The 17,906-nt window shown below is 39.8% G+C and overlaps 2 long non-coding RNA genes across 2 annotated transcripts in view; both read right to left on the reverse strand.

Moving 5' to 3' along the window:
* LOC126926692 (uncharacterized) overlaps positions 1 to 17,906 on the reverse strand; it is a 222,543-nt gene that overhangs the window by 134,582 nt on the left and 70,055 nt on the right. The window lies entirely within an intron of this gene.
* On the reverse strand, positions 8,681 to 12,990 carry LOC126926696 (uncharacterized). Its single transcript, XR_007714785.1, has 5 exons — positions 12,836 to 12,990; positions 12,431 to 12,648; positions 11,449 to 12,010; positions 10,555 to 11,352; positions 8,681 to 10,494 (listed from the first exon to the last, which is right to left on the reverse strand). It is a non-coding gene; the product is annotated as an uncharacterized LOC126926696 (long non-coding RNA).

The raw sequence follows: 17,906 nt of genomic DNA on the forward strand, positions 1-17,906 counted from the left end.
GTAATTATCGGTAACAAGGCTGGCTGATTATATTTCGCCGCATCAGAAAATAATAGTTTGCCCGTTAACATTGAAACGAGCCGAATAATTGCCTTCTTTAATAAGAGATCGCATCGATGACAGTAATCGGGGGTATCCGATCCGAAAAATAATTTCGTTTTCAGCTACCTGCCTTGCTCCTTTTATTTGTCCAATATCGACCATTCGTCCAATAAATTGGATAAAAAATATTTTCAACCCACGAGCACCACTTGTGTGCGACAGTGACGTAATTCGAAGGGCAAGGATCGAGAAACTGGTGGAGATCGGCGATCGTGAGCGGTCGAATCCGCTCGAGTAGCGCGATAAGATCGCGTGACAACAGCGGGAGGTCGCGCGTGATAAAGCAGCCTCACACCCTCAAAAACTACCGAAACGGACAGGAGTCGGGTAACAAGGAGACAACAAGAGACAAGAGGACTGAACGCAAGTCACGATCTATGCTTCGAGCAGTGCTTCTTTCTCTCTCTCTCTCTCTCTCACTTTCTCTCTCTTTCTGTTTATCCTACGATTTGACCATGCTACCGACGATGACAGCGCAAGTTTCGATCCACCACCGGTTCCTCACGCTGCACGTTTCGCCTACTCGACGATCGTGACTTTCCTTGTCCAGATTGTAACGATAGACCGCACGGATCGAAGGATAAAACGAGCATGGCGCCGTCGAATTATCGATCCCTTCCTTTCCGCTGGATCCGTGGCCGGTCTTACGCGGACAACCATGAATCCATGATAGTCATTAACTAGAGTGTTCGTTGGCAAACGTAGAATTTTCATTTCTACCAACCTCTCATTTTGATGGTTCAATCGAAAGTCGTAAAGGACTCTGGTAATTTGATAGTCGATGATTATCGACATTGAAACTTCGTCTAACGAGTTCGTTACACTCTTCGTCTAGTCGAGGAACGGGTAATAGTACATTTTCACTGTTTCAAGACGTGTTCGTGATACTGCTCCTGCTCATAAATATGATAATAACAGAGTATGAATTTTAGCATAATAGAGCGATGAAAGAATTCGATGACAGAGTGTTTATCAAGTAACAATATAATTCTCCAAGGTTTGATAATTACAGAGAACAGTTTCATTATCGTATGTTGGCTTTTGCAAATCGATTTAATCTCATAAAACAATTATAAAGAATAAAATACATCCTATCAATAATAAACAAGTGTCCAGATTCTTTTTAATGGTCTCTCAGGCATTTGGATCAAAGTTCTCGCGAGCACAGCCTAGCAACCATATTATAAAATATTTTTGTTCATTTCTGACTTAGTCACAAATAGTCTTTCAACCATTTCTCCTAACCATTAATTATGACAAATAGCATTTAAAAAAATAGCACAATTATAAAATCACAAAATGTGTCTCAACACATCTCACAGATGTCCTGTTCGTTAAACGCTAGAAGCAAAGTGGTTTACATGAAACGGTAGAAAATTCGCAAGATTTCAAGGTAGGATTTTCTTGGTGGGTAAGCGAGCCTCGTCTGCGGGAAAACTCGTAGCAGAAAGCGTGAAGCGTTTGGCGCGGAACGCCGTAGGTATATAATACCTCTGGGCTGGCGTCAGTCACTCAGTCAGTCATTGATACCGCGCGGTGATTAATGAAGAGTCAAGGTTCGGGATCACGGTGCCGAGTTCAGAGTAGGGGACACGACGGGAGAGCTCTCGAGAGGGACGAGTATCGATACCGCACGTTCCTTGGGAATAAAGCGGAGACGTGCTCGTCGCGCGTGCAACCACAGGGAATGCCCGGTGTTTGTTTCAGACGAGCGCCAATCGTTAGCCCTTCTCGTGCAATGAACTTGAGTTATTATTCTGTTACAGTCGTTGTTCCATGTTACCGAGTTTGTATCAAGAAATGAACATCTTTCGTACGATCGTTATTATATTCGTGGAGCTCGAGGGTTTCTTTCTAGTTTTGATAAACCGGAGTATCCATCATGGCATCACTGTTCAATATATGTTCAACGTCACATACGTGTCACGCTTTAAATCGAATTAGGATTTATATTGATGTATGTAACTATAGTAGTCAATTTGAAGTGTTATGATTGGATAGTTGCAATTGCTAGTGTAAAGAAGCAGAGATGGGTTCTGCTGCTGGTGTGGAGATGTCGCTGCTGGGGTACTGCTGCCTTCTTTTCATTATTGTATCGTGGAATAAAAATCGAACTACAGTCGCCGATATTTGATCCCAGGTTCCGAACGTTCGTAACACAAGGCGCTAGCCACTGCGCTGTCGTCGTCCGACACTAGTTGGTGTCGTCCGGTGGTATTTGGTGTCGAGTGCTGTCACAGATTAATAAAATAATAGAAGAATGTGATGTTAAAATTTGTAATAAAAATATATCCGAGTTATTCCAGAAAAATACAAAGAACAAAGCACAATCCGTGAATAAGATTTTATTCCGAACGCGTTAATGGTAAAATCTCGTAATGTTGTCGTAAAATGATTATAACTACGTGACAACTCGTCATAGAAACAGCGAGCCATAAATCGAAGCAAACGAACGTGAGGATTGTGATGCGAAAGGCAGACGTCTATGGCGAAAAAGTATCGCAATTCTCGAAAGCGGCACGATGTGGCCGGAAAGCCATTAACAGGCTCCCGCTAAGACACCGGCAAGATGATCCGCGTTTGGAAAAGTTCGATAACTCGATCGGCAGCGTGAGTTTTTCCGCGGCGAGTCAGAAAGGCGGCCCTCGATCCCGCGGCCCTTTCTCCTTCCATCAGCGGTCGATCGGTTGAGTGACAGGCGACGCAGGGACCAAGAAGAGAGAAAGAGTCAGAGACGAAGGAGGTAGAGCCCGTCCGTCTGTCCGTCCGTCCGTCCGCGTCGCGTTTGTTCGTCCGTTTGTCCGTCCGTGGCCGCGTCCCCTGTCCACAAACGGAGCGGAGCAAGACTTCACCACTTTTATGTACGGAGTCTGAATAACAAATCTGTCCAATTCACATGTCGACATCAAAGAAGATAATATAAACACTACATCGATACATCGTCTACAAAACCTTAATGTTTTATTAATGCGGCCTCCGTCCTCGTCCCATTCCGCCGAGTCCATTCCACTCCACAGATGCAGAGACTCGAACGGACACCAGGCGCAACTCTTCCTCTGGCCAACGAAACTCGACGATCTGCGCCGATCCACCGGTGGAGTATCAGCACGCTACGAGGAACACCCGCTTATCCTGCTCTCGAACCTCCAGTTTCTCCTTTTGCGCTTTTTGCCAGCCGATGAGATGTGCGCCCCCTTCCGGACAAGCTTTTGATCGCCTGTCCAACCATAACGTCCGCAGATACTTGTCTTGACGCCCCGGTATCGCAGATCGAGTCCCGCTTTTGAAAAAATTCGCAAGCGATAGTCGATGCATTGGATCGAAGGGTCGAAGGACCGAGGCTTCCGGTAGATTCGATGCAGGTTCAGAGATAAAGAATCGTTCAGCTCGATAGGTGAGATTCTGAGGTATATATAGAGTTATGAAGGATTTTCGATGTTTTCGTGCTTGTTTATAATATTGAAATATACTAAAAGTCTAAAGAAGAATTATTGATTTGTGTGGTTAAAATTGGTTGTGTATTCTTCGTCCGATATGTTAGACTTTCAGGTTTTTTGATAATTGTGAGCACTCAAAAGATTGATAATTTATAATTGATAATTGATAATTTTTACTAAAATGAGGTAGCTTATTAAAAGCGTTAGTTTATTAAAGTACAGTGTATATTAAAATCATTTTAAATACAAGTACAGAGATAGCGTGTGCCAGTCGTAATCATCACTCGCTCAATGCTACTGTTCAACTCTACGTTCGCTAGTCGACTGTATAAACTCGTTACAATGATTGTCCTAGAGAGCACGTTCGTCTATTCATATCGATCGGTGGTATTACAGAAACTGTGAACATATCTCTGGTGTACGATTACAAGTAACGAAGACGATGTTTTGCTCGGAGTTTGTTTACCTTTAAGCCTAGCGAGCCAAAACAACGTTGCCACTTCAAGGCACAACACTGTAAGTCTCGCTATTCGAATCTTCTGTTGACTTATGTACAACTACATATTCATATTGTTTATGTAGAATTTAGTACATATTGTATTATCTGTAAATAATGCTTATACAATGCTACTGCTTTCATTTTAACCGACGATTATTTAACGTTAATATTCTGAATGAGAAATTACGAATAGCACACAATATCGACAATTTGAAAATGTGGGAAAAACGCAGGAGGAAATAATTCATAAAATGATACTGAATACATAAAAAATACATAAAAATACATTAAAAAAATACTGAAATATACATAAAAACGTTTCTCCTCTTGTCAAATATCTTTCAAGCCACATTGACATTCGAACAAATATATAAATTATAAAAAGACATATTTGTTATGAAATTTCTATTCTCTGTAATTCTATCCTCGGAATACTCTAACCGTTGCGTCTATGACATCATCAATTTCTAACCTTCGGAAATGCATATCCAACAGAACCAGAGAAACAGTGATACACAGTACACAAATATTCGAATACTTCGAAAGTTTCATCACACTTAACGGTAATAAAACTTTCCAATTTATTATTAATATATTGAACTATATTATACTCCCATACCTTCCGCATTATTAATCCGTGCTTTGTATTCCTAATTGTATTTATAACAATTCCTTTTCTCTTTTCGCATAAGAACGAAGGATATTTTCTATCGGAAGAAAGATCGTGACGCGTCGAGTCAAACGGGAAGGGAACCAATGTGGAAGACGCGACGAGTCTCGTGACACAAGGGACCCACCTAATTCAATTTGCCGGGCACGTTTCCCGAACTCATCGATGGCTAACGTTGCAGCTTCAGCCGATTACCATATTCGCATTCGCGCGCGATCGATGCTTCTCTCGCGCGCCACTTCAATTTGTATGCAAATCCCCGCGGAGCCGGTGGGTTTGACCGAGTTACCCAGTTCGTCATCGGTCCGCGAGATAGTCATCGACATGTACGCGACGATGCAACCACCCGTGGCTACCGGTTGCGTTTATTATAAAATTTTCATATCAATCCGGTCCACTGAAACCCAACCATATTGTAATTAACATACTTTGCTTTTTTCGCAACTTTTGAATGTTCTGCTTCTCTCCTTGAGGTGAACTAAATTCACAAATATCAGCGCGTATACTCGTTACGTTTACACGTTGGAGAAATAGAAACAAATTGTAATTTAATTTAGTATTTTTAAATTGTAGGATACGTATGACGCCAAAAGAAATGCGAGATTTGTAATAAAATAGTAGGAAATAATAAACAAAATTAAGAATCATAGAATTTGTGCTAAATATCAAGTAGGTAAAAATAATTCTATATTTGTAAACCATAATTCTATATTTGACGTATAATTGGAATTAAAGCGTTATATGACTCAGACCATAAAGTCTTAAGATTTAACTAGTAGAAAAATCGTTGATGATTTTTAGTGGAAAGTTGATGAAATGGCTAGTAACTTTCTCGTTGTTATGTTTCTAATAATCGTTGAAATTTCTTTGACGATGAAACAATTTACTCGATGATGATAAAAGGTGCGTAATTAATTGGGAAACGTCCAGCGATTAATTTTTAGCTTCGGGACTTTCGGATTCACGGACGGAACGTTAGAAAGTGGAGAAGTAGCTGGAAGCACGGTGAAACGCTCGAAAAACACGATTTTCCATGACCACTTTAAACATAGTCTTTTACAGCCTATGATACTCATAAAAAACATCTGCACAGGAGTCGACTTTCCGTGTGTTTTAAATTACCTGTCCTGTAGAAGGCTTTCCTGGGAACCTGAACTAGGATAACGTTATTTTTCAACTTCACTCGCCTTATAACTAAACTAAAAAATCATTCCTTTAAAGACATTGTACCACTTCCTTCATCGTTGCCATTTTTATTGATAAGAGTCATCTTCTTTTTAGACGATTTGTAGATGTGAGAAATACGCTTCAATGTTCATATTTAGTAATTACAGGAGTTTCCAAAATATAAATTAAAAGTAATATACAAGCATTGTGCTCTGCAAGGAGACAAATCGTTTTACATATACTACAAAGGATAGAAAAGGATATACTGCAAAGGATGAACTGCTTTTGACACTTTGACTGCCACCTGGGTCATATATGATCCACCACGGTTTCTCCTGCGATGCCACGGTGGTCATTGGTGACTGGAGCGCTTCAAATTCTTAAAATTGTAAAAATTGAATGATAATTGACAGTTAGAGCATTTTGAATATAACAGATAAATAGAAAATACTTTGAAATGAAAAGTGTCCCATTGAACAATTAAACGTTTTTATTAGAACATCAATAAAAAGAAAATGAGGACAAATCTTGCTTTTAACGGTGCACTGTGTTTGTATCCATATCTTTGAGGGATAATCTACGAATATTATTGTAAACACACCTTAGAAAATAATCGTAAATGCTGCTTATAATCAATTGAGGTTAGAAATGAGAACATACCTTACTCTTACATATAATGAGCAAATACTGTTTACTAATATCTTCTACACGTTCAAAAATATATTCTGCACGTTTTGCTTGCGACGTAACAACGAATGCGAATGGTTTGTTGAAATAAACGAAGCCTTGTTATAATATGTCGCTATCAACTGTTACCAAGGCGCCACGGTGGTCACCCGTGGCCACCAATAAGATAAACGATCCATTGGGAAAGAACGTTGTCTTGGATGACCAATTTATTATTATTTTGCCATTACATGCTTTGAATAATAAAAATATTCCCGTGGCGTCCTCAGCGAAACGTGTGATTTCAAAGTGTTCAATTATTTCTATTGCTACTGAAGATTTTGAAAAGTTACTAACGCTACATACAACATCATTGCAAGGTTATCTTCAATTCGTCTTGGTGTCGCTTAAAACATCATATACATAATATAAGAAATAGATATTGACACGCAAAACTGATTTGATGGCCTTAAAATTATCTTCAGGGTATTCTCACAGATACTTTTGTAGGTAAGTTAGATGCTGAATTTAAGCAAGACCCGGTATATAACATGTGATTTCCGCGTGGCAGTCAAAGCGTTAATTTGTCCTGTCCTAAACGAATCTCCGTGTTCTACCAATACAAACAGATTGTTGCGAACATTGGCAGATGTAAACCTAAACCAATGACAGACTTCTCAATCTCACCGTATCATCTCCATCTGCTATACTTCGAACGGAACGCGTAACTCGAGCCAAAAATCGACGCAGCGACTATTTCGCTTCGCTGGAGTCCGGCTACAGCGAACGTTACGCACGAAATGCATAAGCGCAGCCCCGTGTAATTGTATGCAGGAATGCAGGCAAGGTAGCGAAGACAGGGTGTACGGTCTTCTGCTGCCGTAGGGAGGTTTGAAATCGAACGAACGAGGACGAGCGGAACAGTAAGAAGGGCGCAGGGCAGCGGGGAACGAAAGAAAGCAGGAAAGACGAAGAGAGCGAAGAGAAGACGACAAGATAGATAGAGAGAAGCCCCTGATCCGCGGCTGATGTGACTGAAGGCCGCGCCGTGGAAAGAGGCCCGAGAGCTGAGTGACAGCCTCGCCACGTATGTGGGAGGCGAACCCGCAACAAAGGAAAGACGATAGCCTTATGCAAATAGCTGCGATATCGCGAGCACTCCCCGCGAGACGCACGGACCCGCTTCGTTGATGGAGAAGCAGGCCACGGCAGAAACCTGCCCCGTCCACAGCCCCACGCCGGATTCGCTCGCGTTCTCTACTCGTCCAGACGCCCGGGGAAAAATTTTACCAACACGCTGCTAGGAAAACCAGAATACACGATCCTCGCCATTCTATTCCACAAGGAGACGTATGGTGGAAGCTTCGTGTACTGATATTGACTTGGCAACTAAGTGATTGCGGATTTTGTCAGTATCACTTAACGACAAAATCCGCAATCACTTAGTTGCCAACTTAATACAAGAGCGCGGTTTTGTAGTTTAACACTTTGAGCGCTATGAACGCATATATGCGTTCTCATACGACCATTCAATTTAGGTTATGAACGCATATATATGCGCTCTCACACAACCACTCAATTTAAGTTATGAATGCATATATATGCGTTCTCACACAACCATTCAATTTAGGTATGGACGCATATATGCGTTTTTACATTTTTACGTCCGGTGAGTCTTTATGGTCGAGGCGGTCACTAACTGTACACGTAGAATTAAGCGGATAATAATGGCAATAATCCTAAGGAACTGTCATAAGACGAAGCTTATCGATTTACCTTTAAAGCCGTTAATTGACATAGAACATCTTCGAGTCGGGAGGTTCCTTATGGTTATTCAGGTAAAAAATAGGGAAACGTGGGTTTTCCTATTTTTTCTGCGATTCCACCCGCAAGCGACCAATGGTGGGCGATCACCACCGAGCAAGAGCTTTTCTTTGCGACACCATCGTCACCGACTTTATCGACTTTAGATCAGTCAACATCTTGGCACTGGTCGATATCTACTTTAGATCAGCCATCTCTCCAACTTACACATACGCACCGAACGTAAACATCTTGTCTACAAGTTGTTGAAAATATATAATATCTTTGAACTGTTAATCAAGTCTTATACTAATTAAATCACTTCTATTATCCTAATCAAAATAGGCAATCGATAAGTTCGTGGCGTCGATTGTCTAATTGTAACGGGAGGAATAGGAATCTACGACTCCTGTTGGCGCGCTCTCTCGCGATTGATTGAGAAACACACATAACCATTCAATTTAGGCTAAAAGCGGCGTGATAAAAAAGACGTATGGATGTTGTCCACCTGACATTCTGATAATTTCGTTGAAACGAAGGAAATTAATTATCAAATTGGCAAAGCAAAGCGAAAAGCAAAGTGTGTAGCAGACTACAATGCCTTGATGGGCGCAGCCCACGGCTTAACGTCGGATAACGCAGCGCTCAAAGGGTTAATCGTGTGTTCAGTTGCTTGAATGAGTGAAAGCTTGAAATTTTAGTCTGAATTTGAAAGTCATTCAAATTTTGAAATTTTTCACTTTTCAGATTTCAAATTTTCAAATTTTTTAATTGTTACACATATACCTGAAGCTAACAATGACGCCATCTAATGGCATGCGAATTGGTTTCTACCGCTATTCGATAAATTGTTATTTGATGAAAAAGAAATTTATATAAAATAAAGGAATATTCTTCCGGATTATCATGGAAGATGATGAACTCCAGCTATAAAATTTTATGGACCTTCGGCAGTCCATTGCGTTTGAAAATACACAGATTATTTTGACTTCTGAATTCCCATTATTTAACCAATGAACATTAAATATTAGATTAACACTGCATTGTTTAGCTAATGGAACGTTAAATATTAAAATAACAAATTCAACTTCTGTTTTATTATTTAACTAGTGAATTACCGTTTATTGTAAATTCTTAAATATTCAAACTACCAATAAAATCTTCAAGATTCTTTGATTAACTCATAGTAAACGATTTTATCTCGTTGCTAATTAGAAAAATTCATTAAAGAAACACATTAATCCAACGATAACCCAGCTATCAATCCATTATCAAACTTATAGTGAGCCACGCCTTGTCCTAAAAGAATCATTTGAAAACCTCCGTGTTAAAATGACGGAAGGACTAACAATAATGGGAAATTGGTGCGGCAGGGCAAGAAAAAAGAAGTCAAGACAGACAAAGAAGCCGCGCAAGCGGTAAGAAGCCGGGTTACCGGTTAAAGCAACGAGGGCGGCCTTTAGACGTCACTCGGAATTCCAAATATCCGCGAGTTTCTACGATGTAATAACGAATGACACGGCCGGAGAACAAACGAAACGAGAAAGTCTGCTTGGTGGTAAGAGCAGCTCAGAGGGTTGAAGAGGGTGTGGGTTGTCGGGTGTACGCGAGGAGCGAAGAGGAGGTTCGAAGTGACGGTGGTTGGGGTTGTTGGAATGGTAGAGAAGACGGGGTGGAGCGGGCGCTACAAGCGAGTTCCAAAGGGTCTGGCGCTTTCCTGCCGAGAATTAATCATCCCTGGCAGCTCTCAATGTCCCTACCTACTACTTTCTTCGCATTCCCAATTATACGCTTATCTAGCAAATCCGCGTCAAAGCTTAAACATAAACGACCTTCTTCAGAGTTGGAAATTTGAACTCTGTTGGCAAAAGAGAGTATTTACATGTAAAAATATTTTCCAGCAAACTTTCTTATCGGTCCGTTTCATTTCTTCTAGAAAGCTACTTCTTTCTCTTCTGTTTGATTAATTTTTGCCACGCGTAACACGTGAAACAAATTGAAAGTTAATATCCTGGAAGATGAAGCGAGTTACGTTACGAGTTTCTTGTAATGTAGCAACTCTTTGACGGCAAGGTGATTCGATGAAAGATGATTGTCACAGACAGTTGTTACTGTAAAGTTCTCGGTCAACATTCGTACACTGTCAATCACTGAAAAAGTTATATTTAAAGCCATATATTACCCTAATAGATTACAATGCCATATATTACCTTAATAGTTTACGATGTTCATCGATCAACCAATCATTAGTATCCATTCATGGAATTAAGCTGTCACTCAATTTTAAATCGACAAAAACGCTATGTTTAAGTTGATTTAAAGGCGCCACTCGTCGTACGCAAATGAAACAAAGGCGGCAAACGCAACAGTCCAATTAGCGTACCATTCGTAACACAGGTGGCAACAATAGACTGCTCGTAAATAACTTTCTAGAAGGAGATCACGATGAAAGAAGAAAGGAAGTAAGGAGTAAACACTTCTACACATGGATACAGCAGCGGGGCAGGAGCGGAGAATTTACGAGATAGCTGGCCTCCCCACCCCCACCCCTCTTACTTGCCCCTTTTCGCTTCTACCTTCTCTCTCTCTCTCTCTCTCTCTCTCTCTGCTGCTGTCCTCAACAGGTGGTCGTTTTGCTCAACTTCTGTATAGTAATTTATAATTTAATTGATTTATGCCCGAGGCCGCGGTTATACAGCGACGGTACTCCGTTTTGGAGAAAAGTACCGTTCAGTAACATCGGTTCGGATAACGGTCCCGCTGCGAATCCGATTTACAACCGCGTTTTACCGCCTCTGGACCCCTCTCGATCTATCAATTCTCTACCTTCCTGTCTTAACCAACACTTTTTCTCCTGTTTATTGCCGTGCTTCTTAATGGGAAACGAAGGCCGTCGTTACTATTGCGCAAGAAGTGTTAATAGTTAGAACGTCTCGTTCGGAGATCTCAGGAAAGAAGAAGCGCGATAAGCACATTTTTCCTCGTCTTCTAAGTTTGATGTCCGGTGACTAAAAATACGTATTTTAATATACTGCTGTTATGACAAATATTTCTTAAATTAAATAATTAATTCAAATAGAATTGTTAGCGATTGTGAACAATACCTTAATATATCCGACATTTCGATGGTTTTCAATATTTTAATATTATCTAATATCAAGAGGATGGAAATGTTATCGTCCGTAAAAGTATTTGCATCCTTATGTTGTTGTTCTTATTATATCTTCAAGATTGCGATCGAAGAACATTTCCCTGTTTTAGTTGGAAAATTTTGAAATATTTCCGAGACTTCGTAAAGTGTAAAGTTGTGTACGGAATCTTGGCAAGCGGTCCGCAGCGGGTCAAATTGATTTCCGTTTTCCATGGATGGACGTTGAGAGCCTGAAAAGGGTCACTCGTGGCAAATGCAAATGACAACCCTTCCTTTTGTACTGCTATCGGTTTCTATGTATTTCCACGGCCTTGTCGCAGATATCCAGCAAAAGAGTTTGGGCCGTAAATCAAAAGTAGCGATTTTCCGATGCTTTGTAAACTTTCTCGCATAATTTGCTATTGGTGAAACCAATGACGAAAGAAGGGTAAGGTTAGACTGCATTTTCTAACGAAAATTATTACCTGGTTCCTTCGAACGTTCGATAAATGTTTATTTGAAAGATACGACAGCATCTGGAACAAAATTACAATTTTTTAACAGCAGCAAAGGTATAATTTTCTTAATATTTCTCTATCAATAAAAAGTTTCTTAAATTGGAAGGAAATATGGAATTTGTACGGTAAGTTATTTTCTTCGTTGAAACTAAAACGAGATTGGAACGTGAAAAATTCGGGGACTACAATAAGATTAGATAAACGAGAGAAGAGAAATTGTCGTGTCAACGATGTTCCTATCGTTGTTTTACAAGCAACAGAGAAATGCAGGCTTCCATCGTCGAAAGGAAACTTTATCGACGTAACATCGGCAAATTAAAGATGGCCGCAATTCACCGCGGGGTCATTAGGAGATAGAGCGGCGGTCGAATCACGACCGCCTTATCGGAAGACCAGATCGCAGCCAAAGAAAACAAGTCCTTCTTCAATTCAACTTACTTGATGAACTCGGGACCCGTCTGTTGGCTTACGTGCCGCGACGACTCGCTCGACACCTGCAAACTTTTCGCTGCTATTTTACCCTCATCGCGAGCGACTTATAGTTCCATTGGATTGTAGCTCGTTCGCGTTTTCTACTTAATGGTGTACTATTATGAAGGATTAGACGACTACCAGGAAACAAAGATCGATACACAGCACATATTGTTGAATTTGTACTGAAATATGTAAGAAATTGGTAATAATAAAAATATGTATTTATATGGGAAAAATATTGGGTTGGCAACTAAGTGATTGCGGAGTTTGTCATTAGGTGGTATTGACAAAACCCGCAAACCAACCTATAATATGTAACATAAGTTACATTTACATACCATAACTTTCTCAAATAATACGAAATTTTACCTTTTAAGTTAATGTAATTATTCCAATGGTGTAAACAGCCTTCTATCGGTGTATGAAGCTGGCTATTTGGTCTTCAGACGACGAACACTGAATCAATTTTCACTCATACGGATATTTCATGTTTATTACTTTCTTTTAGGTTGGCAACTAAGTGATTGCACATTTTGTCAATACCACCTAACGACAAAATCCGGAATCACTTAGTTGCCGACATAATATATCGATATTGAACACTCTACGGATGAGTAAACTAAAGTCTAATTGAATTAATAAAAATGTAAACACGCGAATGGCAGAAGTCAGGGAATTAGGAGTTGGTGCAATGTAAGGAATTGGTAATAATAGAAATGTGTATTTACATGGAAAAAATACATCGATATTGTACACTCTATAGACGAGTAAACTAAACTAATTGAATTAATAAAAATGTAAACATGCGAATGGCAGAAGTCAGAGAATTAGAAGTCGATGTAATGTAAGAAATTGGTAATAATAAAAATGTGTATTTACATGAAAGAAATAATCGATATTGTACAGTCTACGGATGAGTAAACGAAAGTCTAATTTAATTAATAAAAATGTAAACACGCGAATGGCAGAAGTGAGGAAATTAGGGGTTAAGGTAATAATGAAAAGAATTATAACAATAGTAGAAAATATACTGGAAAATTATTTGGCAAGAGTTTCTTTCTCCAAAGTTTACACTGAAGCAATCATATGCTACTCTTATACCATGCAATTTTCGATAGAATTACTATAGCATATTAATCAATGCTTTATTAAAACTATCACAAAAGATACCATAACCATGTTCCTCAATCTCATCCAAACTTCTGTCCTCAAAACTCATAGAAACACGCATGGACATAGGTGACCGGAGCTTAACAAAAGCGATCAGCGGACAGAGGATTACAAAGGAGTTGCGAAAAGTGGCGACCTTCGAGTTCTTTCTATCCACCGCGGGGTAGATTTGTAAGCTGCGTTAACCCTGGCGAGCAAAACTATTACAATTCCTGGTGCGGCTGAAGCGCGTTCCCTTCCCTTTTCGTCTGCCCATCCTATCGGCACCCGTTCCTCCACGCTCGTAGCCCTCCGTAACCCACGTTTCCCCTCCCCCCACGGCGTTCTGGCATCGCGCCCGTCAAGGGAGATTTATAGCAACTCGAATTCCTCGACTACTAGTCGGCCGTGGCTGAAGGAACGAACAGCGGACGAAGAGTAGAGCAGAGCAGAGAAGAGAAGGGAGGAGAAGAGAAGAGAAGAGAAGAGAAGCAAAGAGTGAAAGGGGGGAGTGAGCCCGCGGTTCTGGAGAACCTGGAGGGCCCTCTGCCTCCGAGGGTGGTTGTAGGTGGCGTTGCCTGACGTTAGGTTGTTGGCCCGTTCGATGGCCTGCCAGAGTGTCGGGGGATGCAGAGGGAGGGCACTCGTCACTGCGACGTGACGGCCGCGGAACTCGACTAGCACTCCATCGCCTAACCTGTCGACGTCGTCCCGAGGATTGCGTTCGTACCGATGATGAGGATGGAACGTTGAAACCTTCGCGGTCTGGTCGATGTTTCTTAACATAACTAAAGCTACTGACCCGAGAAAAGAGTTACCGGTTTGTGGATTGTGATTATGAGGTTTTCGTAAACGATCTCCATGTTCTTTCTGATTTTTAGATCAGACTCTTATCGTAGATAACTTGCTATCTAAAACACGTATTTTATTTTGAAATTTATTTCTCCTTAGTAAATAGATTAAATCGAGAAAAGACAAGATAGATCGATGAGCAAAAATTTCATACGACTTAACCTTACTTCGCGTCTCCGAATGCAACTTGCAGAACCACAAATTGTAAAATCCAGCAATTGGTATTCAATCGATAAATCAGAATTTGCAAACTACCACCGAATAAATAAATAAATAAGTGGAGAGACATAATTTACAAAAAAATATCGTAAAGGAATTATTATCGAAATAATGAGTTACCCCTTTCTTCTTAGTAAACAGATTAAATCGAGAAAAGACAAGATAGATCGATGCAGAAAAATTTCATGCGACTTAACCTTACTTCGGATCTCCGAATGCAACTTGCAGAACCACAAATTGTAAAATCGAGGAATCGATATTCGATCGATTTGAAGTCTCGAGAACTACGATTCGGAAAAGACACAGGAGCTACCCTTAACCGAGCGAAATCGAGTTGGGGCTTTCGTTTTAAAACAAAAGCGCGAACGGGAATAGTTTTCTCCTCGGGACTGCGGTGGGAATCGGAGGGAATAAAGGGAAGGGCCGCGTACGAGACGAAGTAGATATCAATCACGCGGGCCGGTGACGGGCTGAGATTTGGCAGCAGCTTCGGAACGCGTGGAAGAAAGAGGAGGGGGAAGAGCGCGGGGGCCGCGAACAACTGCGTCCATTCTATCGTCATTTTTCTAAGAAAGCCTTCCTCTCTTTCCTATATTGATTCACGGGTTATCGAAGTGTCAACGCCGACTGCTATTGTCGTGGTCTGGGTCGGAGCTGTCGCGTCTTTCCGACCAGGCCTGTCATGCCGCTTCTTCTTGTCGTTGTGTTCCAGTCACCGGAATCTTGGCAGCGAACCTGAACCTTCTACTTCTACTCGTTGAGAAACTGTGGGAGAACTTGTCTGTGGATTAATCGATTTTCATTTCTTATAACTATGCCTGTGCCACGGTTTTCGTTTCGGGACACAGCGTCGCCTGGCAGCCACTCTTACATTGCGAAATATTACGTGTCTTCTTCTGAAATTCCACGCTCTGCGTTTCAAAACCTTGATCCTTTTAATCTAGGATTCGTTGATTCGTGTTTAACGCTCATGTGAATAAATAAAGTTTGCATTTTAATGCCTAGTGAATATTTTAACTCGTTGGCTTCGAGTATCGTTTCACTCTTGTGAATTATGCTTACGATTGGTATTCTGAACTATAAACCAAATTTATGGTTTTCAGTTGGTATACGTGATCAAGTAATGGAATATTTAATTTTAATCTTAGTCCTAGATCTGATCGTAATCATAGGTTAAGAAAGCCTTTTACACCATTGCGATAATTACATTAACTTAAAAAGTAAAATCGTATTATTTGAGAAAATTGTGACATGCAAATGTAACTTATGTCATATTTTATGGGTTGGCAACTAAGTGATTGCGGATTTTGTCATTAGATAGTATTGACCAAATCGGCAATCACTTAGTTGCCAACCTAAAAGAAAGTAATAAACATGAAATATCCGTATGGGTGAAAATTGATTCAGGCTTCGTCGTCTGAGGGTCAAATAGACATCAAAAAATAGTAATAGAATATTTTAAACAAGATATCGAGGTGTTTTTAAATCGCAACAAGGGTGGTTCTAAGTTTGTTCTGATGGAATTCAAAAGAAAGGGCAGACGTTGCTGTGTTGTGCGGATTCAGTCAGCGTCAGTTTCAATGAGGAAGGAACCATGCCTTTCCTCTGACCAGTGTCAGTTACATGTTCTAGAATACTGGCCCCATGGGAGCACGAAGGTAAGACTTCAGCCAACAAAACTGCTCGGTGTCAGGAAGACTGAAAACGTGATGTGACACGTGCTCGCGCGTTTAGGCCGACGAGCGTTGTTATGAGATTGCGTAATGCTTGGACGTACGACGAGAAGCATGCCGTATGAAATGTTAAAAATGTGGTTGACACAAAGATGATGATAAAACTTTCGTTATGTCTGTTGATAAAATTGATATCCTACAAATTTAATTATAAGTTATATCATATTAAAAAGTTGCTTAGAACAGCATTTAACATTGAATTCAGTTTTTCTACTATTAAATTTGAGTTATCGAAGTTGAAAATTCAATAAGTGAAATGAATCTTACGATACGAAGAGCAACAATTTATTTAATGAGAATAATTATTTAATAAGAAATATTTAATATTCTTAGAGAAATTAAATGATGACTTCAACGTTATAACTCATTGAAAGAAATGCTAAATTGTATAAAAACTGAAACTTAGACGAAGTAAAAATTCTGCCATCTACGAGAAAGCAACGATAACCATTTTGTAAGCACAGTATGTATGTATTTCGTAGCCGATGGTAGATCTATGTTTCTTCGTGATCTACAGTACCAAGCGATAGAAATGTTCAACAATTCAGAGACACGTTAGAAGATGGCGCACTGGTCGTCGTACAGCCATCATGAATCAAATTATGTCAAGAGAAAGTGGGGGGCGATGTTGACGAGAGGTGGGCCTTTCTGGTTAAGCCTACTACTCGAAGGGTGGAGTCGGCTACGCGTGACCTACGGCCACCTGGGCTCACCACATTGGCGAAGGAATGTTAAAATTCACGCACTAAGTATACTTGCTGTGATTCAAGTTTACGTCAAACCAACTAAACTTCTTGATCAATTCTAATTAATTAAACAAACTCCTTATTACGCGAAATACGTAGACGTATATAAATGTAAATTGTAAATACGACAGCAATTTAATTTTTATGTCAATATTTACGAAAGAATTTACAAATTTAGATCGTTTCAGTACACATGATATTATATCATAATATGTCATTTATGACATTACAAATACATAGACGAATTTCCAGTTAGTGAAGATCACAGCGCACGTTTTTAGATGCAACACTATGACGAACCAGAGGAACTGTATTTTGAAATAAAACCCGTCGGTAACAATTGTGGCTTTCGTTCAATTAAAAACTATATCGTCTATTAATAATAATTTACGATAAAGGTATACATATATTTATTTAGACTAAACAGAACGCACTCATCGATCAAAGTATTTTTTGTAATGAAAATATTCATTATTATTAATAATATAATATAACTTTCATCACTCAGAAAATCATCATCCGGAGAATCTGTAATTATTACTAGTAAACTATTAATACTATAAAAATATTATATTATGTACAACACTCTTATGAAGAATATTGTACGTATATGTACGTATAATTTATGTATGTGTATAATAAATTTTGATTCTGTAATATTCAATTTCTGTATCGATAGATAGCTACCGACCGTCAACATCATCGCAGTTCGACTTTAGCCATTAACTAGGATAAGACTAG

This window comes from Bombus affinis, chromosome 18 (genome assembly GCF_024516045.1).
Source record: "Bombus affinis isolate iyBomAffi1 chromosome 18, iyBomAffi1.2, whole genome shotgun sequence".
Classification (NCBI taxonomy): Eukaryota; Metazoa; Arthropoda; class Insecta; order Hymenoptera; family Apidae; genus Bombus; species Bombus affinis.